This window comes from Pongo pygmaeus, chromosome 10 (genome assembly GCF_028885625.2).
Source record: "Pongo pygmaeus isolate AG05252 chromosome 10, NHGRI_mPonPyg2-v2.0_pri, whole genome shotgun sequence".
NCBI lineage: Eukaryota > Metazoa > Chordata > Mammalia > Primates > Hominidae > Pongo > Pongo pygmaeus.
The window spans coordinates 117,050,765-117,076,124 of record NC_072383.2 but is presented as its reverse complement, the minus strand read 5'-3'; the positions used below and the strand labels follow the sequence as shown (position 1 = coordinate 117,076,124).

Sequence of the window (25,360 nt, the reverse complement as noted above, 5' to 3'; positions counted from 1 at the left end):
TCTTTTCTTTCTAATATTGTGTTCCATGAAACCTTACTCTAGTATTCAGGGAGAGTGGAGGATGCCTAAGTGTAAAATAACTAAAACTTAAGCTGATATAATTATCAATAATAGTAACCAGTTCTGATATCTACTTGATACCATAACGGTGAGCATTGATAGACTTTCACAGATTTTTACATAAGATTAGCTTGAGCAAGTTTTCCTGTTTTGTAGGTACTGGGGGGAGAATTCTGGAAAACTTTTTAGAGAGTTCTTTCTAAAATGTCGAAATGCAAAGCTGTATAAATTGCTGTTGACGTTAGCTGTCTGACCAGGAAATACTCTCTTTAAGCCTCACTTATAAAACTAAGTGTCTGTAATAACTTCCTTTCTCGGGATGAAGGTGCTGATAGCCTGGGGTGTTCTTATAACTTAAGTTCACTTTTTTCTTTCCTGTGAGGAAGAGGCAGTTTTTTAAATGAAGCCATCTCTGGGGAAATCGTATTGATTGTTGTAGCTAAATACGGAATTTTTAAAGTCTTTAGTATGTTGAACTGGAAATATAGGACATGCATTTGAGATCTACTGTGAGTAAGTGTCATTGGTATTTTATTTTACATTTAATGTTTTATTATAAATATGGTTTGTGTCTAAACACTGTTAAAAAAAATGAGTAAACTCTGTTGAATTTCATGTGAAATATTTATGGCCTTAGCTCAAAGTCCAGCTGAGAGTAATCAACCTCAAAAGTCATAGGATTCATGTGCTCTATTTAATTTAATTTGTAGTTTGATATTCTACAAATAAAAGTGGCAATTGTTCAAAAAATTTTAATTTTTTTCTTTCTCCTGAGTAACTAAGGTAAATGCTGAGCATCAAATACAATACCAAAATTTTGTCAGAAGAGTCATTTAAACAAAAGACTTGAAATATACTGAAGGTCATCTTAAATGGATGCAGTTTATGCTAATGGATGATATTACTTTAAAACAATATTTCACAATCAAGCTACTCAAAGTGGCACACTATTCATCCTAGAGATCTTTAAAAGTAACAAGCCTGCCTCCTATTTTTCTTCATTCACAGAAAGGAAAAATAGTATAGAAAGCAGAGCTGTTTCTTGAATGTAATACCAAATTTAGAGACAGAAAAGTCAGAGGGTTTGGTCACATTTATTTTGTTTTGTAACTTTTTAAATCAATTTAATACATAGAGTTAGCTACTTATTAAAGTATAAAAATAAAACATGTTGGCCATTAGGTTATTAACAATTTATGTGACTACTATAGTCCATAAAATGAATTTAGTTAAAGTAGGAAAACAGATACTTTTTTTTTGACATGTCATCATTTGTATGTTAAAAAGTTAATGCAAAATATGTTATAAATCAGGAAAGCTACCTTAATAATTTCTTTACCAACTTCACTAGTCTCTTGGAATGAGGTTTAAATGAAATGCATAGGCTAACATGTGACTGTCATATCCAAACTCACAATATTGTGCAGGTTAAATGTGTAAATGAAGTCTTATAATTATGCATAGGATGTTTTCATTTAAGAAGCATTGCAGTGGATATTACTAATGGGGGTGCTATTCTTTCTAATGTATGAAAAAGGAAATTTTAAGTGTCAAATAATCTTTAAAATGTGATGTCATATAGCACATGCTTTTTCCTTAAGATTTATGCATGTTTAAAACTTAAAAGTACAAATTATATAAATTTCAGCTTTCATTGAGAGGCCTTTTATGATTGTCTGAATGTTATATTAGCAGTCCAGAAATATCCCAGTCATAGCTGGGATGGGGGTGAAGCAGAGGAAGTGGGTGGTGCTTCGTGATGACAGATTATTGCAGATTATATGGCTGCCTGCCAAAATGACACTCGTTGAAGGGAAAAGTAGAAGTTACAAACTCCATCCTATTAATTTGTACATGTTTATTTAACCACTTATAACTGTTTTCTTGTTTTATACATAGATGACAAGTTTTAAACTCCTGAATTGCTTAAAATGTGCTTAACCTTCTATAGTTTGTTGTGGCCATATTCCTTATCTCTGATCTGCAAAGATCACAGTGACCCTTTTGTGGAAAGCCACGTGTTAGCAGAAAAAAGATGGGGGAAGGATGACAGAATTTAAAACTACAGCTGCTTTGTTTTCCAGTTAAAAATAGTTCTGAGGTAAAAACGTAAGGATGTCCCATCACATGTGGACAATTTATATAAAATATAGCATACTAATACAAATAATCATGTCTTATGAAAAAGTTTATAGTTCTAGATTGTTCTGGTTTCGCTTGAAATTGAGATTCTTACTGTTGCAACATAAAAGGAAGCTTTGTGAAGGAAATATGACATCTCTGCCCAGATGCATAAGGAGGGAATTACAGTGGGGAGTTATTTTTAGAAGTATCTTATGAATACATTTCATGTACTAAGAACATTTTTTAAAGGTTAGTTTCACTGGTAGGAGTTATGCAAGTTGCTTGGGTCACTGGATATTCTATTAAGAAATCATTTTTATGTCACCAACCAACCTAGTTAGTCTTAAACTGGCTGATCTAAGTAGTAGCTTGCTTATTTATTTATTTATTTATTTAGAGACAGAGTCTCACCCTGTTACCCAGGTTGGTGTGCAGTGGCACAGTCATAGCTCACTGCAGCCTTGAACTCCTCAGCTCAAGTGATCCTCCTGCCTCAGCCTCCCCAGTAGCCAAGACTACAGGCATGTGCCACCATGCCTGGCTAATTTTTTAAAGTTTCTTTTTTTTTGTAGAGAGAGTCTTGCTGTGTTGCCTAGGCTAGTCTCAAAATCCTGGCCTCAAGAGATCCTCCTGCCTCTGCCTCCCAAAGCTCTGGGATTACAGGTGTGAGCCACTGCACATGGCCATATCATTTTTTTAATGTGACCAAATTGAGGCCGGGCATGGTTGCTGACGCCTGTAATCCCAGCCCTTTGGGAAGCCGAGGTTGGAATATCACTTGAGGCCAGGAATTTGAGACCACCCTGGCCAACATGGTGAAGCCCCATCTCTACTGAAAATACAAAAATTAGCTGGGCGTGGTGGTGTAAGTCTGTAATCCCAGTTATTCGGAAGGCTGAGGCATGAGAATCACTTGAACCTGGGAGGTGGAGGTTGCAGTGAGCCAAGATTGCGCCACTGCACTCCAACCTCGGCGACAGAGCGGGACTCCATCTCAAAAAAAAAAAAAAAAAGTGACCAAATTGAGAAGATACTGAGATCCTGTCAATACCATCAAATAGTAATGCAAGTTATCCTACTAAAAGAGGGGAGAGGAAAGTTACATTCCCGGTGCATAGTAGTGTCCCATTCTCCTTCAGGAATGGAATGCCATGTTTTCAGTTCAAGGAAACGTTGGAAGTGAGTCAAGGAATCTATCATTTGTATCACACAATTCTTAGAATTGATGCCCTTCCCTAATTCTTTTACACGATCAGCAGCATATCCAGGTTTCTGGTATTTCTTACTTTCAGTTTCTGTCACATGGGTTTGGGATTGGCAGGATAGTTTAATGTTTAATAAGAGTGTGGCAGATAAACATGTCTGCCACCTACTAGCTTTGTGACTTTGCACAAATCCCTTAACCTCCCCGAAACCTCAGTTTCTTCTTCTTTAAAATTGATATAATTATAATACCTACTTCACAGGATTGTTGTGAGGATTAAATGAAATAATGTATGAAAAGCATAATTTTGGCCACACACTGTAAAGGAAGAGCTCAGTGTGCAAGAATAGTTATGCTTATTTTTGCCATTTTTGGATATTTCAGTTCTCATTCATAGCTTCACCAGAAAATGATCATGGAAAGAGATATAACAACACATGGCATTATGTATAGATAATAAAATCAGCATTATAATAATAGAAGTATTTAGAAAGTACCAGGGAACACAGGGACGAAATCCACCGATCTTATTTATGCCCTTCCTCTTACCACATTGTGTACTACCCATTACAAGGGGATGGGAAGAAGGAGACAGGGATTGACTGTAGATTTAATAATTATTCATCAAAATGATTACATAATCTGACAAATTTCACTTTAGTAACATTTTTCATTTTGTTTCAATTGAGATCATTTCCTCCCAATTTGATGGAACAGCTCGGGAAACAACATGGTGAAGTGTTGATTTCTTAAAATGTTATTTTCTCAGTAGAGTGTGTTTGTTTTCTTCTGAGTGCACCACTCAGATAAAGTTAGGACTATGTCTTAAGATTTTAGATCAGCTAAAAAAAATTTTTTTGTTTTGGTGACAATAGAACATAGATATTTACATGTATATTTGAATACAATAGTCCCCTCTTATCCTCAGTCTTGCTTTCTGTGGTTTTAATTACTCACGGTGAACTGTGGTCTAAAAATACTAAAGTGGAAAATTGCAGAAATAAACCATTCATGAGTTTTATTTTATTTATTTATTTTGGGACAGAATCTCACTTTGCCACCTAGGCTGGAGCACAGTGGTGCGATCATAGCTCACCACAACCTCAGCCTCAAACTCCTAGACTCAAGGGACCCTCCTGCATTGGCCTTCCAGATAGCTAATTAAAAAAAAAAAAATTGTAGAGACAGGATGTATTAGTCTGTTTTCACACTGCTAATAAAGACATATCTGAGGCTGGGTAATTTATACAGGAAAGAGGTTTAATGGACTCACAGTTCCACATGGCTCGGGAGGCCTCACAATCATGGCGGAAGGCAAGGAGGAGCAAGTCACATCTTACATGGATGGCAGCAGGCAAAAAAGAGAGCTTGTGTGGAGAAACTCCCCCTGATAAAACCATCAGATCTCATGAGACTTATTCACTATCACGAGAACAGCACGGGAAGACCCACCCCCATGATTCACTCACCTCCCACCGAGTTCCTTCCACAACACTTGGGAATTGTGGGAGCTACAATTCAAGATGAGATTTGGGTGGGGACATAGCCAAATCTGGTCTGGCCTCAAGTGATCCTCTGGCCTTGGCCTCCCAAAGTGCTGGGATTACAGGCATGAGCCACTGTGCCTGGCCCCATTCATGAGTTTTAAATTGCTTACCCTTTTGAGTAGTGCGATGAAATCTCCTGCTGACCTACTCCTTCTAGCCAGGGAAATGAATTATCCCTTTGTCCAGCCTATCCACATTGTAGATGCTACCTGCCTATTCGTCACTTAGTAGCTGGTTGTCTTGGTTATCAGATTGACTGTTGTGGTACCTCAGTGCTTGTGTCCAAGTAACCCTGATTTTACTTAATAATGGCCCCAAAGTGCAAGAGTATTGTGGCTAATTTATAAATTAAGCTTCATTGTAGTTATGTATGTATAGGAAAGGAAATAGTATATATAGAGTTCCATACTATCTATGGTTTCATAAATCCACTGGATGTTCTAGAACATATTCCCCATACATAAGGACAACTACTGCATAAAGAATGTTTTCTGTTCTCACCATCTGAGACTCTAGGGTTCATATCTTGTATTGGATCAGTTAATTTTGTTGATGTATTAAAAATATTAAAACTAATTCTTAAATAAGCAGATTTTCATAGGGATGTGTTAGCAAAACAGATGTGAAATTTAGGGGACACTCGCAGTCAATTCACTAAACCAAACAAGGAAACTCCTTATAGGATACTTGAAAAAAAAATGTTTAGCCGTTGTGAATATACTTCTAGTGTTTAAAATTTAAGGGTGTTAATCTGTAATGTAACCCCTTTGTCTCCTAGCCAGCTCCTGGCTTAGTCCATGTTTTTCCTTGTTTCTGAGAATTCCTAACATAATAGTCTCAAGGCTCATTACGTCACCGGTGAAATACACTGTACCTCGTGCAGCTTTCCTATTCAGACCCTTATTGCCTCGTTCCTGGACTACCACAGTGGCCTGCCTTCATTTCAGTCTCTTTTTTCCAACTCATCATGATGAATCTTCTTTAAATGCTACTTCTAGCATGTCACTCCCTTTTCAAAGAGCTTCAGTGGTTCCCTGTTTTCCATTATGTTAAATCTAACTTCTTCTGCTTGACTTTCAACACCCTTTCTGATTTGCATGTACACTATTTATCCAGCTTCATTTCCTATGATCTTGGGCCTGTTCTTTCTGTTCTGTTAAAGTCAGTCTCTCAAACTCATTCAAGTCTCTGCCTTTTACTTCACCCAAAAAGCCCTTGCTTGGAGCTTCTCGCTGCCTACTCAGATTTTACCATTCCCTTCAAGATCCTGTGTAAAGTGTACTTCCTGTTGGATGCTTTTCCTACTGCTACTATTTTCCTGCAAATTCTCAGGTGATTTTTAATTTAGCAAACCAATGAACAAAAATGTGTGTAGTGTCTTCTATCACACACTCTTGTATCTTCACTAATGTAAACATTTTGAATACAAACACCGTATCTTTTAGCTAAATCTTTCACAGTTCCTAGCGTAATGCGGAGGAAACTGATTTTGAAGAGAAAGAAAAAATAGTAAATGTATTTCATCATGCTTATCTAAAGTCAACTCAGGCCGGGCACAGTGGCTTACTCCTGTAATCCCAACACTTTGGGAGGTCGAGGTAAATGGATCACCTGAGGTCAGGAGTTCGAGACCAGCCTGACCAACATAGTGAAACCTTGTCTCTACTAAAAATACAAAACTAGCCAGGCATGGTGGCACACACCTGTAATCCCAGCTACTTGGGAGGCTGAGGCAGGAGAATTGCTTGAACCCCAGTGGTGGAAGTTGCAGTGAGCCGAGATTGTGCCACAGCACTTTAGCCTGGGCAACAGAGTGAGACTCTGTCTCAAAAACTAAATAAAATAAAATCAGTAACCCTGGTAATACAGTAATGATGAAGGGACCTGAGTATTTTTCCTATTTGGGTCCAGTCTGTCACCTCATTTACAGAAAAATGTGAGACAAATGAAGACAGTTTTGTAATTGGTTACAGATTGATATGTTTGCTTTTCTTTATGAGAAACTGTATATGTGTGTATATATATGTGTATATATATGTGTGTATAAAAAATCATATATACAAATATGTGTGTGTATGTGTACAGATACACATACACACATAATATTTGTATATATGACTTTTTTTTTTTTTGATACAGAGTCTCGCTGTGTCGCCCAGGCTAGAGTGCAGTGGCACAATCTTGGCTCACTGCAACCTCTGCCTCCCAGTTTCAAGCGATTCTCCCTGCCTCAGCCTCCTGAGTAGCTGGGATTACAGGCACATGCCACCATGCCCGGCTAATTTTTGTATTTTTAGTAGAGACGGGGTTTCACCATGTTGGTCAGGCTGGTGTCGAACACCTGACCTCGTGATCCACCCGCCTTGGCCTCCCAAAGTGCTGGTATTAAAATGATATAGCCAGCTGCCATTGGAGAGATATAGTTTTGATAATAACAGCTTTCCATCCTATAGAACTATAGATTAGGCCGGGCGCGGTGGCTCACACCTGTAATCCCAGCATTTTGGGAGGCTGAGGCGGGCGGATCATGAGGTCAGGAGATCGAGACCATCTTGGCTAACACGGTAAAACCCCATCTCTACTAAAAATACAAAAAATTAGCCGGGCGCGGTGGCGGGCACCTGTAATCCCAGCTACTCGGCAGGCTGAGGCAGGAAAATGGCATGAACCCGGGAGGCAGAGCTTGCAGTGAGCCGAGATAGCACCACTGCAGTCTGGCCTGGGCGAAAGAGCAAGACTCCGTCTCTAAAAAAAAAAAAAAAGAAAAAAGAACTATAGATTAAATATAATCATTTAATTTTACACAACCAAGAAGCATTTTTACCCAATTATTTAAGTAACCTAAGTACAATTAAGTGCCTACTGTGTTACAAGGTTAGGCTCTGTGAAAGTGTGCCCTGCAAAAACTATTAGGGAATTCCGTTAGGCAAGACAAAGTATATATTCAGATGCTTAAAGATAGGAATACTTATTACTTCAATTGGGTGTTATAATCGGTCTCCTATCTTTTTAAATAATATATACTTTCCTTTTTATTGATGCCAAGGAGCTTATAGGACACCTAAATGAAAACTTTTAAAATGCAAAATGTTTTATATATGTAAGAGTATGGATATTTGAAAATGTCTAGTTAATGCTTTGAGTTTGTTTTGATGCTTGGCTATAGATGCAGCCAGTAACACCATACTCTTTGTCCATTTATGTACTCAATAAACATTTACTGAGCATCTACTCGGGTCAGGCCTTGGACTAGTGCTGAATAGGACTATGTTTCTTCCTTAACTAATAAGGAAACAATTAAACTATTTAGGTACAGCAATGCTGCAGAGACCCATATGATGCTAGAAAAACACATAGGAAGGGCACTGAATCATCCCCTGTTCTAGTTACCTAAACAAGTATACAAACTACTTCTCTATTCCTAGTTATGCCTCAGATTTCTTTTTTTTTTTTTTTTTTTTTTCTTTTCTTGAGACAGAGTTTTACTCTGTCACCTAGGCTGGAGTGCAGTGGTGCGATCTCAGTTCACTGCAGCCTCCAATTCCTGGGTTCAAGTGATTCTCGTGCCTCAGCCTCCCAAGTAGCTGGGATTACAGGCATGCACCACCATGCCCGGCCAATTTTTGTATTTTTAGTAGAGACGGGATTTCACCATGTTGGCCAGGGTGGTCTCGAACTCCTGACCTCAAGTGATCCGCCTGCCTCAGCCTCCCAAAGTGCTGGGATTACAGGCATGAACCACCACACCTGGCTTTTTTTTTTTTCTTTTTCTTTTTTTTTTTTTTCTTTTTTTGAGATGGAGTTTTGGTCTTGTTGCCCAGGCTGGAGTACAATGGCACGATCTTGGCTCACTGCAACCTCCACCTCCCAGGTTCAAGCAATTATCCTGCCTCAGCCTCCCAAGTAGCTGGGATTACAGGTGCCCACCACCATACCCAGCTAATTTTTTGTATTTTTAGTAGAGACAGAGTTTCACCATGTTGGCCAAGCTGGTCTCGAACTCCTGACCTAAGGTGATCCGCCCGCCTCAGCCTCCCAAAGTGCTGGGATTACAGGCGTGAGTCACCATGCCTGGCCTCAAATTTGTCTTGTAGCTGAAGACCAGTCATTTAAACTTGTTACTCCACAGTATGGACAATAACAATAATAATTGCTGAATGAGTGCTTGTTAGGTGCTAGGTATTACAATATATGCTTTATATAATGAGTATCTCAATGAACCTCTATAATGGGTATTTGTGTAGATTCACACACATATTCTTACATAGACTTTACAGGGGTGTATACTGATGTTCAGAGAGGTTAGGTGGTTTGTTCAAGATCTGTGGTAGAACCTGGACTTAAACTCAGTTCTACGCCTGTGTTTATAACTGTTGTGCCATGTACCCCTCATTGTGAAGATTAGAATTAAATAACTCTGTACTGTTCTATTAGTGCTTACAGGATAAGTGCTACGTGGCCCCAAGATGTCATTCATATATGACAATACGAAAGCTGGTTAGATAACATGGCAACAATAAAGAGTTGTGGACTATTCGGTGAAGTTGTGGGCTATTCAATACAGTTTAGGATTTTTAAAAAATCATTTTAGGCATACAAGATAACTATCAGATTTTATTCATTTGAAATAAAAATTTTATGTTATATTGTGAGTCTCACAGTGACTATTATATCCTCACTTTGTAGATGAGGTTATGAAGGCTTAGAGAAGTTTAGCCGCATCCTAAAGATGCCACAGTTAAGTAAGAGAGTGAAGTGACTTGGCTCAAACCTAGATTTGCTGATTGAAAGGTCAGAGCTCTTTTCCTTTATACCACAAATTGAAGCTGTCATTTGGGGGATGAAACTAATAACTGTTTTTTGTTTTTTTTTAATTTAGATAAAATTTTATGATATAAAACTTACCTTTTTAAATTATAAAATTCAGGTTTTCAGTATATTTGTGATGTTGTTACAACCCTCACCACTATCTAACTCTAGAACATTTTCATTACACCAAAAAGAATTTTGTACCTGTTAGCAGCCACTCTCAATTATCCCCAACCCCTGGTAAGCACTAATTTACTTTCTGTCTCTATGGATTTGCCTACTCTGGACATTTTGTATAAATGGAACAAGACAATGTGTCTTTTTGTGTCTGACATCTTCACTTAGCATAATGTTTCAAGATTCATCCACATTGTAGCGTACATCAGTGACGATTCCTTTTTATGGCCAAATAATATTTCATTATATCTATGTGCCACATTCTGATTATTCAAGAGTTGATGGATATTTTGGTTGCTTCTACTTTTTGGCTATTAATAATGCTTCTGTGACTGTAAATATACAAGTTTTTAAATGAACTTATTTTTCCATTCTCTTGGGTATATACCTAGAGTGGAATTGCTCATAATTACTTTTTGTAAAATAATTAAAATGAAAATACTTTGAAATGATTTGAATCAGCCAGCGCAGTGGCTCATGCCTATAATCCCAGCACTTTGGGAGGCCAAGGTGGGTGGTCACCTGAGGTCAGGAGTTTGAGACCAGCCTGGGCAACATGGTGAAACCCCAACTCTACTAAAAATACAAAAATTAGCTGGGTGTGGTGGCGAGCACCTGTAATCCCAGCTACTCAAGAGCCTGAGGCAGGAGAATTGCTTGAACCTGGGAGGCGGAGGTTGCAGTGGGCCAAGAACGCACCACTGCACTCCAGCCTGGGCAACAAGAGTGAGACCCGTTCTCAAAAATAAATAAATAAATAAATAAATAAATAAATAAATTATTTGAGTCATAAGTGCTGTATACAGCACTTATCCCTCCCCCCCTTCACAAAAACACACATAATATTGTGTATTTAGCTAATTCTTATCCCATATCTTTTCTTCAGAAATAAGGCAGAGGCCGGGCACAGTGGCTCACGTCTGTAATCCCAGCACTTTGGGAGGCCGAGACGGGTGGATCACGAGGTCAGGAGATCGAGACCATCCTGGCTAACACGGTGAAACCCTGTCTCTACTAAAAATACAAAAAATTAGCCGGGCGTGGTGGCGGGTGCCTGTAGTCCGAGCTACTCGGGTGGCTGAGGCAGGAGAATGGCGTGAACCGGGGAGGCGGAGCTTGCAGTGAGCCGAGATTGTGCCACCGCACTCCAGCCTGGGTGACAGAGCGAGACTCCGTCTCAAAAAAAAAAAGAAAGAAAGAAGACAGAAGCAGACTTTAGCTCAGATGCTGGACAAGTAGTCTTTAATTCCAGATGAATAGTCTGTGTTTAACACTGCCTTCTCCATTGAAGGCACTATGGAAAGCAAATAAGAGTCCTGATGCAAGTCATATTCAATTAATGGATTAAGAAAGGTCCATGTCCTTTAAAAGCAAGATACAATGACATCAAGATCAACAAGAAGCTGTCAAGTACTTTCTATACATGAAGAAGGAAGAGATTACTTCCGTACTAGGGAGATGGGGTAACATGGAGATGGAGTTTGAACTGAGTCTTGAATTGTGGATACCTTTTCAGCAGGTGTGGTGGACATAATCAATGTATTTTTTGGCCTACAGACATAGTGAACAAAATGTAGGATATTCAGGGATAGTGGCAAATCAAAAGCCTTAGAGCCACATAACAAGAGGTTTGAACTTTGAAAAGTAGATAGTGAGGAACCATTTAAGATATTTGAATAGAAAAGACTGATGCAATCAGAGCCTTTGAAAGATTACTCTATCAATAGTTTGTAGAATGACTTAAAGGAAGAAAGAAATTGAGAATGAGAACTTGGACTAGTAGTGAGGTTCTGGAACTAGGACAGCCTCAATGGAAAAGGAGAAAAGCAGCTTGTGAGAGATTTATTGAGGGCATTAACGGCTTGGCATAGAGAGCTAAAAGAATAGGAGTGAATCAGATAAATGAGAGAAAGTGCAGGGTAGAGAGAGGAAGCTCAGCACAGAATTTTGTGTTAAGATGTTGAGAGAAGTAGGATAAGCCAGAAGAGGTGGGTTGGAAAGAAACTCCTAGAGGACAGTGCCACACAAACCAAGAAACAACCTTGTAAGGAGATGCGGCTTAGAGGTTATGGAAGGATATGACCTGAGAGGACTCCTGTTGGACTTGTAAATGAGGAGGCTGGAGCTAGTGAGTTGCCAGAGCATCTTCCTGTCAGGAAAAGCTCCCCCTCCTCCCCTCAATAAATGATACCTTGAGCATGCTGTAGGCCAAAAGGAGGAGTTGGGAGAGAGGAAGCAACTGCAGATTGAAGACAAATGAGAGGGGTGCATTAATGAAGTGAGAAGGTAGTAGGATAAAGAAATAAGAGGTCATTTGGGCTGGGCCTTGTGGCTCACACCTGTAATCCCAGCACTTGGGGAGGCCTAAGTAGGAGGATTGCCAGAGCCCAGGAGTTCAAGCCTAGCCTGGGCAATAAAGTGAGATCTCATCTCTACAAATGATTTTTTTTTTTTTAAATATTAGCTGGGTGTGGTGACACGTGTCTGTGGTCCCAGCTACTCAGGAGGCTGAGGTGGAGGATCACTTGAGCACGGGCAGTCAAGGCTTCAGTGAGCCAGGATCATGATCATGCCACTGCACTCTAGCGTGGGTGACAGAGCAAGACCTGGTCTAAAAAAAGAAAAAAGGCCTGTTGTTGGAGAGAAGCGCTTGGCCTGATAAAGGAAAACTGAAGGAGGAAGATGAATGCATATACAGAGAAATTTTTAAATTGAGAAAGCTTACATAATGGCTTCACTGTAAAATTTGTACTATTATTGCTTATTAGTAGTACCTGCAGATAGAATAGTAACTACAGATAGACAAGTTAGATTTAGAAAATACCTTGAGTTATCTCAGGCACATGTAGAAAGATTAAACTTTCTGTTCTGTATAAATGTTTCATTCTTTTAGCTATGCCTTGAACATATCTTTGCCTATGCTTTTAAATGCATTTGCCTGCCAAAACATAGCTATGTGATGTAATTATATAGACTACCAGTTAGGCCTGTTGAGTCCACATTTCTGCTAATTATTCAAGCTGTGTATTTTGAGTGCTAATAATAGTGAGAACTCAAGTACAGTATTTCGTTTAAAAATTAGTTTATAACCTTCAGTTTGAAATTTTTGTATAAATGTTTTATTCTTTCTAAAAGATGCCCAAAAACAATATTTTGTATTTTCTATAGAATAGAAATTTATTAGTAATATGTTCTATAGCTTAGCAGGCACACTGTACAATTATTCATTTCATTGAAAGTAATGACAAATATATGTCACTTTGAAATTATAATTTCCCTGTTTTAAGATGCTGCCAAATCAGTTCTTTACCAGTCCTGATGTTGGGAGTTTCCAACTAGAAGACTTGTTAGTAAATGAGTAGCTATGGAAGCTAAGACCTCCTTCATTACCCTTAACCCTTTCTCCTCTTCCCAACAAAGTGGTGAGAAGTCCCTGACCCAAGATAGTTCTTTTCATATATTTTTAATAGCTATACAAGTAATACATGCTTTTTGCTTTAATAAATAAAAAATACATGTGAGTAGTTAGAACAAAATAAAATTTATATTCTATACCTAGATATATTTTGACAGCCTTTCAGAATTTTTTTTAGGTAAAGTATTTTTAGAAATAGTAATTAGGACAGTTATAGTACATATATTGTTTTCTATGCTGCTTTATTTCTTTTACTTTAACAGTATATCATTACCGTATCAATATTTATCTGTCTCTAAATATACTTCCACTTCATTTTCAAGCCTGCATGCATTGTTGCATGGATTTTTCAAAGTGGATTTTTTTCTTAGTCTTTATTCTTACAAAGTGTTCTAAGTTGCTCCTTAATCAATATCTCTGTCCCCAATACAACTCTTGGTTTCTTTCCAGTTATAAGGAGATTCTACAGCAGGTAGACCATAAGAACTTGGTTTCCAGTAGCATGAGTTCATTTTTTTTTTTTTTCAAGCAGGATGGGTGAGCAGCATTATATTATATTGTATGTCCTGACAAAGGCACTCATGGCTTGAGAACTGTCTGTTTTTTTCTCCACCCACCAGAACACAAGCCAGTGTCTGACATTTCTTTTGAGCAGCCAGGGCTTGAAAGCATGCACTTATCTTCCCAAACATATGGCTTTTTCCTTGGTCTTCATCTGCTCTACAGGAGCTCCTGCTACAAGTCTTCTCTTAGACTATCACCAGCCTTCCTTCCTCTTCTATTCCTGCCTATTCAAGATTTGTTTATTTTGTTCATTTTGCATTCAAACTTCTTGGTTATGAACCCTTTTGAGATCATCCTTAAGAAACGAGAAATGTTGAATTTGTCCAAAGTAACCAGTTATTACAGGCATTTAATTAATGAATATTTCTTGTCCATTCTGAAGACTATATTTCAGCCTCCTTAATTTAATCTATTCTACTTTGTATTATTTTTTAAGTTTCTATCCTGATTGGCCTTAAAAAATAGACGTTTCATTCCCATCTTAGTAAAAGTCTTACTTCAAATTTATGTCACTACACTAAATATAAATACAATTTTAGTGGAAGCTGCTTCCAGAAAGTGGATATGGTTCAGTAAGATTGGTTTTTTAACACTTTGCTTAATAAGTAAGTGATTCAGTAGACTAACCTCATGAAATTTGCTAGTGATCCTTTAACTGGCTAACACCTTGGAAAAACAGATTAAGGTTCTAATTAGCATTGACAAGGTGAAGAGGGGCATGGGTATTAACAAGAGGAAGTTAACCAAAGACATGCTGGGTGATTCAATAAAGGACTAAAGAAATAAAGTGTAAATATAACAGGGGGCACCATACTTTGAAAAAGCATGAGAAAAATAAAAATAAATGTTATTAATTATCAGAAAATAAAGCACTATTATTTTTAAAGCCATAACACTGTTAATAGTATTTTTAACAGTGATATTATTAATTGGTCATGATTTATTTTGCAGTTAAGAGGAAGCCTTATTATTATTATTTTTTTACTTTTGCAAAATTTTTCCCATTCGTTTCAAATGTGAATTGAGACAGTGGAGAGAGAGGCAAATGCAAATGATTAAAAAACAGGACTGTGAAATCAAAAAGTTCCAATTGCCATGTATTTTTTGCATTATTGAATATGCTGTAAAGTAGTATTGTTGATACCACATTTCATAGGTGGGATTTCCATCATTCTCAAAATATGAATAGGTATTGTTGATGTGAACACTGCTTCTCCCCTGTGAGCCAGGCAAGATGAATGGATGTGTTACAATGTGGTCTTCTGTTTTGTATATTAACAGAGATTTAAGCCTGCATTTTTATATAGTAACTGAACAAATCAACTCTGTAATTGCCTTACCTGAATCAGGTGGAATGTATTTACTATGACACATGCTTTTGTCTTGTTTTAAAATAATCAGGAGCTTGAATCTTTGTATTTTGGTAAATCAGGAAAAAAAAATCAGACTGCATACAAGATAAAGGACTCTTAGTACATTAGGGGCTCTGGGAGAAAATGAATGAAGTCAATCTAAACAATAAAAGAAACAGGATTGAAGTCAGACCATTGTCAATGTTCTAAATTTGTAAAATCCACACAGGACTTTGTTTCTTTTCTTAATCTTGTAGAGCTTGGAACAAATAAATTCTAGTGAATTTTTTTTTTTTTAAGACAGTCTCGCTCTGTCGCCCAGGCTGGAGTGCAGCGGCGCCATCTCAGCTCACTGCAAGCTCCACCTCCCAGGTTCACGCCATTCTCCTGCCTCAGCCTCCTGAGTAGCTGGGACTACAGGCGCCTGCCACCATGCCTGGCTAATTTTTTGTATTTTTAGTAGAGACAGAGTTTCACCGTGTTAGCCAGGATGGTCTCGATCTCCTGACCTCGTGATCCACCTGCCTCGGCCTCCCAAAGTGCTGGGATTACAGGTGTGAGCCACCGCGCCCAGCCTCTAGTGGATTTTTTATAAGACTCATAGAGTTAACAAAAATTAAATCTCAAAAATTCTCATATTTAAATTACTGACTTTAAGTACTTCCTTTAAACTAAATGTATTAATGATTTAATTTGGTATCATTCTGATACTTTATTCTGCAGTTTGCAGATGCACCCCGTACAGTTCCCTGCACATATCAAACGCTCAACTAGTATCTTAAATTGTTTTACTGGGCATTCTGATTCCTAGGTTTAATGTAAAGGGTCACTTACATAGAGTGCACTGAGACTCATGAATTTCTTTTTTTCTTTCTTTTTTTTTTTTTTTTTGAGGCAGGGTCTCACTCTGTCGCCTAGGCTGGAGTGCAATGGCGCAATCTGAGCTCACTGTAACCTCCACCTCCTGGGTTCAAGCGATTCTCCCACCCCACCCTCCTGAGTAGCTGGGATTACAGGCACCTGCCATCATGCCTAGGTAATTTTTGTAGAGACAGGATTTCACCATGTTGGCCAGGCTGGTCTTGAACTCCTGACCTCAGGTGATCTGCCCGTCTCAGCCTCCCAAAGTGCTGGGATTACAGGCATGAGCCACCACACCTGGCCATGAATTTCTATTAAAAATTTATGTTTTGATTAATAAATTTACTCCACAATGAAATGCTATCTAGAATTTGCTGATAGATGTAGCAGGAACCACTGATAGTTTTTTTTTTAAGCCTAAGAAACACTATCTGAAGTTGATATGCAAATATTGCAAGACTTCTTAATTTCTCTCTCTCTTTTTTGGGGGAGACAGAGACTTACTCTGTGGCCCAGGCTGGAGTGCAATGGCAGGATCGCCACTCACTATAGCCTTGACCTCCCAGATGCAAGTGATCCTCCTGCCTCAGCCTCCCCAGTACCTGGGACTACAGGCACGTGCTACCTTGCCTGGCTAATTTTTGTATTTTTGGTAAAGACAGGGTTTCTCCATGTTGCCCTGGCTGGTCTCGAACTCCTGAGCTCAAGCAATCCGCTTGCCTCAGCCGGGAAAATTGCTGGGATTTCAGGCGTGAGCCATAGAGCCCAGATGACTTTTTAATTTCTAACTGGGGTTTCAAATGTCCCAAAACAGAGTACCATGAGATATTTTATACTGCATGTTTTATTTATTGATAGTACACAATTTTATATTATCTTGTCATGGCATAGTAAAAAGTCTGGCTTTAACTATGTTGATTTCTGCATGCTTCTGTGGATGACATGTTTCTAACCTTTATTGTTTCAAATTTTAAATGAAATGTACCACTTTATTACTTGTATAACAAGGTATTTTCAACATGTCAAAGGAAATATTAGCTTTACCAACCTTTATGAAAGGATCAAAGTCAAGGCTATTTCATGTTGTGCTAATAAAACTTTTCCTGATCATACTTACATAGTAGTATCTGTTAACAAATTAGAACACAGTCTGTAGCTGTGAGCAGATTGCTTCCTCGTGGTAGCTTTCTCACTGGAAACACCAATATTGTAGTAATACCAAAGCTGCCTACTCTGAGATGAGCAAGCCACATAATTGCTCCCAACTCTGAAATCCTATGATTTAAGTTAATTTCAATGAAGGAGAAAGTATTTGGTCAAAGTAAAATAGTGAAAATGTTAAAAAAAAAAAAAAAAAGAGAGAGATCACAGAAGGTTTTGATTTTTTGGTTTGTTTTTTGTTTTTTTGAGACACAGTCTCACTCTGTTGTCCAGGCAGTAGTGCAGTGGTACAATCATAGCTCACTGCAACCTTGACCTCCTGGGCTCAAGCAATCCTCCTGCCTCAGCCTCCCAAGTAGCTGGGACTACAAGGTGTGCCACCACACCTGGTTAATTTTTTAATTTTTTGTAGACATTAGATCTCGCTATATTGCCCAGGCTGCTCTCCAACTCCAGGGCTCAGGCAGTCCACCTGCCTGGGCCTCCCAAAGTGCTGGGATTATTACAGGCATTAGCCACCACACCTAGCCAACACAGAAGGGTTTTGTTAGCATGGTTTAGTGGAATTCCTTGATAAAAATCATATTAAAACTTGTGAATGAAGGAAGTGTTTTGATAAAAGGCAAAAATGAAGTCAACTCTCCCCTCCTTTTCTCCTAAGTGCTTAACTTGATCATGTGTCCATACATTTGTAGTACACATTCAGCGTTGCCCTGCTAGGGCAACTTAATCTGGTTTTTGTATTAGATTTAATTATTTAAATTTATTAAAACTTCTAAGTTTAATTTTTAAAATACATTGCATTATTGCCATTAAAACAAAATTTGGACAGATGGACCTAATTTGGACTCATATAGAAAAAAAATGGAACAAAAGAAATTTATGGGACCATTTAGGAAATTTGAAAATTTGACCTTGTATTTTATGGCATTAAAAAATTATTGTTAAATTTTTAGGTTAAAAAAAAAATTTAGGCTGATGCTGTGGCTCACTCCTGTAATCCCAGCACTTTGGGAAGCCGAGGCAGGCAGATCACTTGAGGTCAGATGTTTGAAACCAGTCTAGCCAACATGGCAAAACCCTGTCTCTACTAAAAATACAAAAAGTAGCCAGGCGTGGTGGCAGGTGCCTGTACTCCCAGCTACTCGGGAGGCTGAGGACGACACAAGAATAACTTGAACCTGGGGCAGGGCAGCAGAGGTTGCAGTCAGCTGAGATGGTGCCACTGCACTCCAGCCTGGGCAACAGAGTGAGACTCTGTCTCAAAAAAAAAAAAAATTAGGTATACTAATGGTAGAGTTAATGTTTTTTGTTTCTTTTTGTTCTTTTGAGACAGGGTCTCACTTGCTGCCCAGGCTGTCGTGCAGTGGTGTGATCGTGGCTCACTGCAGCCTTGACTACCTGTGCTCAAGCAGTCCTCCTTTCCTTGGCCTCCCAAAGCACTGGGATTACAGGCATGAGCCACCATGGGCGGCCGATGTTTATTTTTTTTTTTATGGTTCTTATCTTTTAGACATACATTCTGAATATTTATAGATGAAATGATTTATTTAGGATTTGTTTCAAAATAACAGAGTGCTGTGGGAAGTAGGTGGGCCATGAATTGATAACTGTTAAAGCTGGGTATGAGGCAGTTTATTATATTCTTCTGTTACTTTCTTATTTAACGTTTTCTATAATTTGAAAGTCCAAAAAATAATATTTAATAACCATCTATGAGGTTTATAAAAACCATTTAGATGTCTTTATTTCTTGTAAAATGACATAAAAGCATTACCTACAATAAATTCCACCCCATTTTCTTTTCATAAAAAATTTTTCTTTTCATAATCCATATTCCTTATTCTCCGCTGTGAGAAAAGAGCTCTTAAAATTGTCACATGATGTCAAAAGAAAACAAGGGGTAGAAGGAGTCACTTTACTGTGCCTACAATGAATTTTATATAACACCTTTACTTTTCTTTCCTTTCCAACCTGATTAAAAATTTGTTTGCTCTTAGGAGGGAAGGTGGGGTGTCCACAGGCAAGTTATTGTTACATTATAGTTAACATTCAACTGTATCTGCATCTTATCACAAACAAATACATGTATATATACACAGAAATATATGGAAAGTACTTAGTTACTCTCTATATTTCAAACATATGGTTTATTCTCTCCAGAGATCAATATCTTAGTTACTGAAGCTGTATCTAACTTTTTGCTAAAATAGTTATTTTGTGTTTTAAGAGAAATAAGTGTAATTCCTCAGTGGCAGGAATGGTATGTGGAAGTGATCGTTTTTTGGTGGTTAAGATACTAATAATTTGACAGCAACATGCAAGATTTTGGGAAATATGAATAGTAGTTTATTATTTCAAACTTTTAAAAGTTGGGAAAAGAGGAATTTCAAATTAAAATCTATAAAGTATTGGAAGACTCTAGAAAAGAGCAACTAAAGCCGGGCACGGTGGCTCACTTCTGTAATCCCAGCGCTTTGGGAAGCCGAGGCGGAACTATCCTGGCCAACATGGTGAAACCCCATCTCTACTAAAAATACAAAAATTAGCTGGGCATGGTGGCGCGCCTGTAGTCCCAGCTACTCGGGAGGCTGAGGCAGAATCGCTTGAATCCGGGAGGTGGAGGTTGCAGTGAGCCGAGATCGCACCGCTGCATTCCAGCCTGGGCGACAGAGTAAGACCCCGTCTCAAAAAAAAAAAAAGAGCAACTAAAATGCTTAATAAATATCTCTCTTTCACAGCCCTCTGATATGATTCATTAACAGATTTAAAGATAACAATGTTATAAACCGTTCAGGAGAGTAGTTTTGAAGACTTAACTTCCATTAACGCAGTATATTTGAGAATTGAGTTTTCCGGAAAATTGAGGCTGAGGCAGGAGAATCGCCTGAACCCGGGAGGCGGAGGTTGCGGTGAGCCAAGATCGCGCCACTGCACTCCAGCCTGGGTAACAAGAGCGAAACTCCATCTCAAAAAAAAAAAAAAAAAAAAAAAAAGTATGATGAAGAACTGAGAATTTTCATTTACTTCCAACTCTTGTGTTGGTTTCTCAGCTTGTCTCTTCTCCCTGCTGTGAATCCTATCACTGCCTTTAGAGTTAACTTACTAAGTGACAAATCTGATTATCATTCACTGGCTTCAAAACTCTAGTGTCACCACGTTGTTCATGTGAAAGTCCAAATCTCTTTCCTGTAGCATCCACAGTCTGACTTCTAGCTTCATCCTTTGCCTCTCTCAGTAAAGAACTATAAACTCAAGCAGCACACCAAACTCTTTGCTGGTCCCAGGGTACGCAATGCTTTTCTTATCACATTGTGCATTTGAATGTTCTATTCTCTTTGCTTGGAGTGGTTTTTCTCCATTTCCCATCTCCTATCTTCTAAGACACAACTAAAAGATCACATCTTTGAAGCCTCCCCAGTTCTCTCCAACAGGGCTAGTTATTCACTTGCTCTGTTTTCTCTTTTTTTTTTTTTGAGACGGAGTCTCTCTCTGTCGACCACGCTGGAGTGCAGTGGCACGATCTCGGCTCACTGCAACCTCTGCCTCCCAGGTTCAAGTGATTCTCCTGCCTCAGCCTCCTGAGTAGCTGGGACTACAGGCACGTGGCCACCGCGCCCAGCTAATTTTTGTATTTTTAGTAGAGACAGGGTTTCACCACATTGGCCAGGCTGGTCTCGAACTCCTGACCTTGTGATCTGCCCACCTCGGCCTCCCAAAGTGCTGGGATTACAGGCCTGAGCCACCAAGCCCAGCCCACTTCCACTGTTTTCATAAACACCTTTTGTACTGTATTGTAAACATTTGGTGGTAATCATCCCTTCTATTGATTGATGCAATCATTCATTCATTTGGAGGTATTAATCTAAAAGGTACTATGTTCCAGACACTGTTTGGTACTGGAAATAGAGTTATTAAAACAGTCACTGTCTCTTCCCTCTATTAGTGGAGGACACATATGTTAAAGAATCACAAAAACATCCATATAATCACAATTGTGACATCTGTGAAGGTGGGGTCTCTGTTCAGTATCTCTTTGTATATTGCCCACCTTCCATCTTCCCACCCCCATCCCACCAGCACATAAGCTAATGCTTCACACAAAAGAGCAAGTCAATAAATGCTTAAAGAAGTGAATGATGAATATATAACTGTACATGAGCTACATGGATTTCTTTTAAACTTTTTATTTTGAAATAATTGTAGATTCACACGCACTTGTAAGAAATAATACTGAGAGGTCGGGTGTACCCTTTACCTAATTTCCCTTAACAATAAGATCATACAAATCTATAAGATGGTATCACAGCCAGAATATTGATATTGATACAGTTCCCCATCCTTGTTCAGATTTCCTCAGTTTTACATGTGTGTGTATTTAGGTCTATGAAATTTTCCCATGTCGGTTTATATATCCACCACAATGGTCAAGATTAAAGAAGTGTTATCATGAGGCTACATTATCACACCTACTTCCCTCCCATCCCCCTTCCACCACCCTCTATCCGAAATCCCTGGCAACCACTAATCTGTTCTTCATGTCTATAATTTTGTCATTTCGAGAATGTTATACAAATGAAATCATTCAGTATGTAACCTTTGTGGATTTTTTTTTCCACCCAGTGTAATTCTTTGACGATTTAACTGAGTTGTGTATGTCAATAGTTAATACCTTTTTGTTGTTGAGTAATTTTCCATGGTATGGATGTATTATAGTTTGTTTAATCCTTTATCCATTAAAGAATATCTGGGTTGTTTCCAGCGTTTGGCGATTAGGAATAAAGCTGCTATGAACATTCTCGTACAAGTTTTTATGTAAACATAATTCTCCATTTCCCTGGGACAAATGCCCAGGAATGCAACTGCTGCGTTGTATGGTAATTATGTGTTTGGTTTTATAAGAAACTGTCACACTATTTTCCAGAGTGGCTGTACCATTTTACATGTAAGAAGTAGTTGGGCACTGAAAAATCCAGTTTCTCCATATCCTCACCAGCATTTGGTGTTGTCATTATTTTTTATTTTAATCATTCTGATAGGTAAGTAGTAATATTTTCTTGTGGCTTTAATTTACATTTCCCTAATAGTTAACAAAATTGAACATCTTTTCATATGTTTATTTGCCATTTCCATTTGTAAATCCTCTTTAGTGAAATTCCTGTTTATTGTCTTTTGCCCATTTTCTTTTTTCTTTATTTTTTGAGACAGAGTCTCCTTCTGTTGCCCAGGCTGGAGTGCAGTGGTGCGATCTTAGCTCACTGCAACCTCTGCCTCCCAGGTTGAAGTGATTCTCATGCCTCCGCCTCCCCAGTAGTTGTGATTACAGGTGGGCAGCTAATTTTTATATCTTTAGTAGAGACAGGGTTTCGCCATGTTGGCCAGGCTGGTCACGAACTCCTGGCCTCAAGTGATCCTCCTGCCTTGGCTTCCCAAAGTGCTGGTATTATAGGTGTGAGCCACTGCCCCCGGCCTCTTTGCCCTTTTTGTAATTGGAGTTTTTTGCTGTAATTTACTGTTGGGTTTTGAGTTTTTGATATTTTTTACATACTAGTCCTTTGTCAGATATGTGGTTTGCAACTACTTTCTGTCTGTAGCTTGCATTTTCATCTTTTTAACAGGTCTTTTGCAGAGCAGTGGTTTTAAATTTTGATTAGGTACAATTTATTGATTTTTTTTTTCTTTCCCTGAGTCATGCTTTTGGTGTCTCAGAATTCTTTGCCTATTCCTAGATCCCCCAAATTTTCTCCTATACTTTTTTCCTAAATATTTTATAGTTTTATGTTTACATTTAAATCTGTCATTCATTTTGAGTTAATTTTTGTATAAGATTAAGAGGTTTAGGTCATGGTTTATTTTTTTGCCTATGTTCATCCCATTCCTCCAGCACCATTTGTTGAAAAGGAATTTTTTCTCCGTTGAATCACTTTGTAAATAATCATCTTTGTAAATAAATCAGATGGACATATCTGTGTATGTCTATTTCTGGGTTCTTTCTTTATTCTGTTCAGTAGACCTGTATTTTTATATCTCTACCAGCGCAAACTACCTTGATTACTGTAGCTACATAGGAAGACTTAATATTGAGTAAAGTGATTCCTCATATTCTTCCTTTTCAAGATTGTTTAGTCATTCTAGCTCTTTTGCCTTTCCATGTAAACGTCAGATTAAGCTTGCCTATGTCTACAAAAATCTGTGCTGGGATTTTGATAGGAATTGTATTAAAACTATATACAATTTGGGGAGAATTGACGACTTTTCTATGTTGAGTCTTTCCACCTGTGAATATGGTATGTCTTCATTTACTTAGATTTCTTTAATCAACATTTTGGAATTATCAGCATGAATATTTATAGACATGTTTTTAAAGTTTATATCTAAGCCTTTTATTTTGCTTAAAGTAATTATAAGTGATAGCTTTTGTTGTATTTTTGAGATAAAGTCTCACTCTGTCGCCCAGACTGGAGTGCGGTGGCACCATCTCCGCTCACTGCAGCCTCTGCCTCTTGGGTCCAAGTAATTCTGCCTCAGCCTCCCAAGTAGCTAGGATTACAGGTGCCCGCCACCACGCCCGGGTAATTTTTTGTATTTTTAGTAGACACAGGGTTTCACCATGTTGACCAGGCTAGTGTTGAACTCCTGACCTCAAGTTGATCCGCCCAGCTCGGCCTCCCAAAGTGCTGGGATTACAGGCGTGAGACACCATGCCTGGCTGTGTTAATTCTTTAATATTTGGTAAAAATTTTCAAGGAAGCCAGCTGGGCTTGGGAAATTCTTTTCCAGGAGGCTTTTCATTACAAAGGCAATGTCTTTCATGGTTAAAGAACTACTCAAGATATCAGTTTGTGGTTTTAGAGAAATTGAGAAATTGGCCAATTTCTTCTAAGTTGTCAAATTTGTGAGCATAAAGTTGTTCATAGTATTCCCTTACTATCCTTTTAATAGCTGCAAGATCTATATTACCTCCTGTCTCACTTCTGATATTAGTGATTTATCTCTTCTTTTTTTATGTTATTATGGTAAGAACATTTAACATGTGATTTACTCTTGCAACAGATTTTTTTTTTTTTTTTGAGACATAGTTTTGCTCTTGTTGCCCAGGCTGAAGTGGGGTGGCGCAACCTTGGCTCACTGAAACCTCCACTCCCAGGTTCAAGTGATTCTCCTGCCTCAGCCTGCCAAGTAGCAGGATTATAGGCATATACCACCACACCACGCCTGGCAACTTTTTTGTATTTTTAGTAGAGATGGAGTTTCACCATGTTGGCCAGGCTGGTCTCAAACTCCTGACCTCAGGTGATCCACCCGTCTCAGCCTCCCGAAGTGCTGGGATTACAGGCATGAGCCACTGAGCCCGGCCTTTTAAACAGATTTCAATCTCTGCTCACCACAACCTCTGCCTCCTGGGTTCAAGTGATTCTCCTGCCTCAGCCTCCCTAATAGTTGGGATTACAGGCTCGTGCCACCACGCCCAGCTAATTTTTTGTATGTTTAGTAGAGACGAGAGTTTCACCATGTTGGCCAGGCTGGTCTCAAACTTCTGACCTCATGATCTGCCCACCTCAGCCTCCCAAAGTGCTGGGATTGCAGGTGTGAGCCACCACACCCGGCCTCTGAAACAGATTTTTCAGTATCCAATACAGTATTGTTATCTATAGGTACAGTGTTGTACAGCAAATCTCTAGAACTTACTCATATTACAAAGCTGAAATTTTATACTGGTTGATTAGCAACTCCCCATTTCTCCCTACCCCTTGGCCCCGGCAACCTTTGCTTCTATGAGTTAGATTATGTTAGATAGCTCACATAAGTTGAGTCATCTGATATTTGTCCTTGTGTGACCAGCTTATTTCACTTAGTATAATGCTCTCAAAGTTCATCATGTCACATGTTGCAAGATTTCTTTTTTTAAAGTTGGATAATATTTCATTGTATACTACATATATATACGACAATTTTAAAAAAGTATTTGTTCATCCATTGATGGACATTAGATTAATTTCACATCTTGGCAATGCTAGTATCCCTTCAATATCATTATTTCTTTTTTTTTTTTTTTTTTTTTTTTGGAGATGGAAGTTTTGCTCTT

General features: G+C 38.5%; 1 protein-coding gene across 4 annotated transcripts in view; it reads left to right on the top strand.

Annotated features, from left to right (window-relative positions):
• TAOK3 (TAO kinase 3) overlaps positions 1-25,360 on the top strand; it is a 228,063-nt gene that overhangs the window by 14,621 nt on the left and 188,082 nt on the right. The window contains exon 1 of one of the 4 annotated variants that reach the window (XM_054441961.2): positions 96-569. The exons of 2 other annotated variants lie outside the window; for them this stretch is intronic. The gene's annotated coding sequence lies outside the window, so the exon portion shown is untranslated. Of the gene's footprint in view, positions 1-95; positions 574-25,360 lie in introns of those variants that run through there. One more of the 4 variants, XM_054441962.2, reaches the window with a different exon arrangement.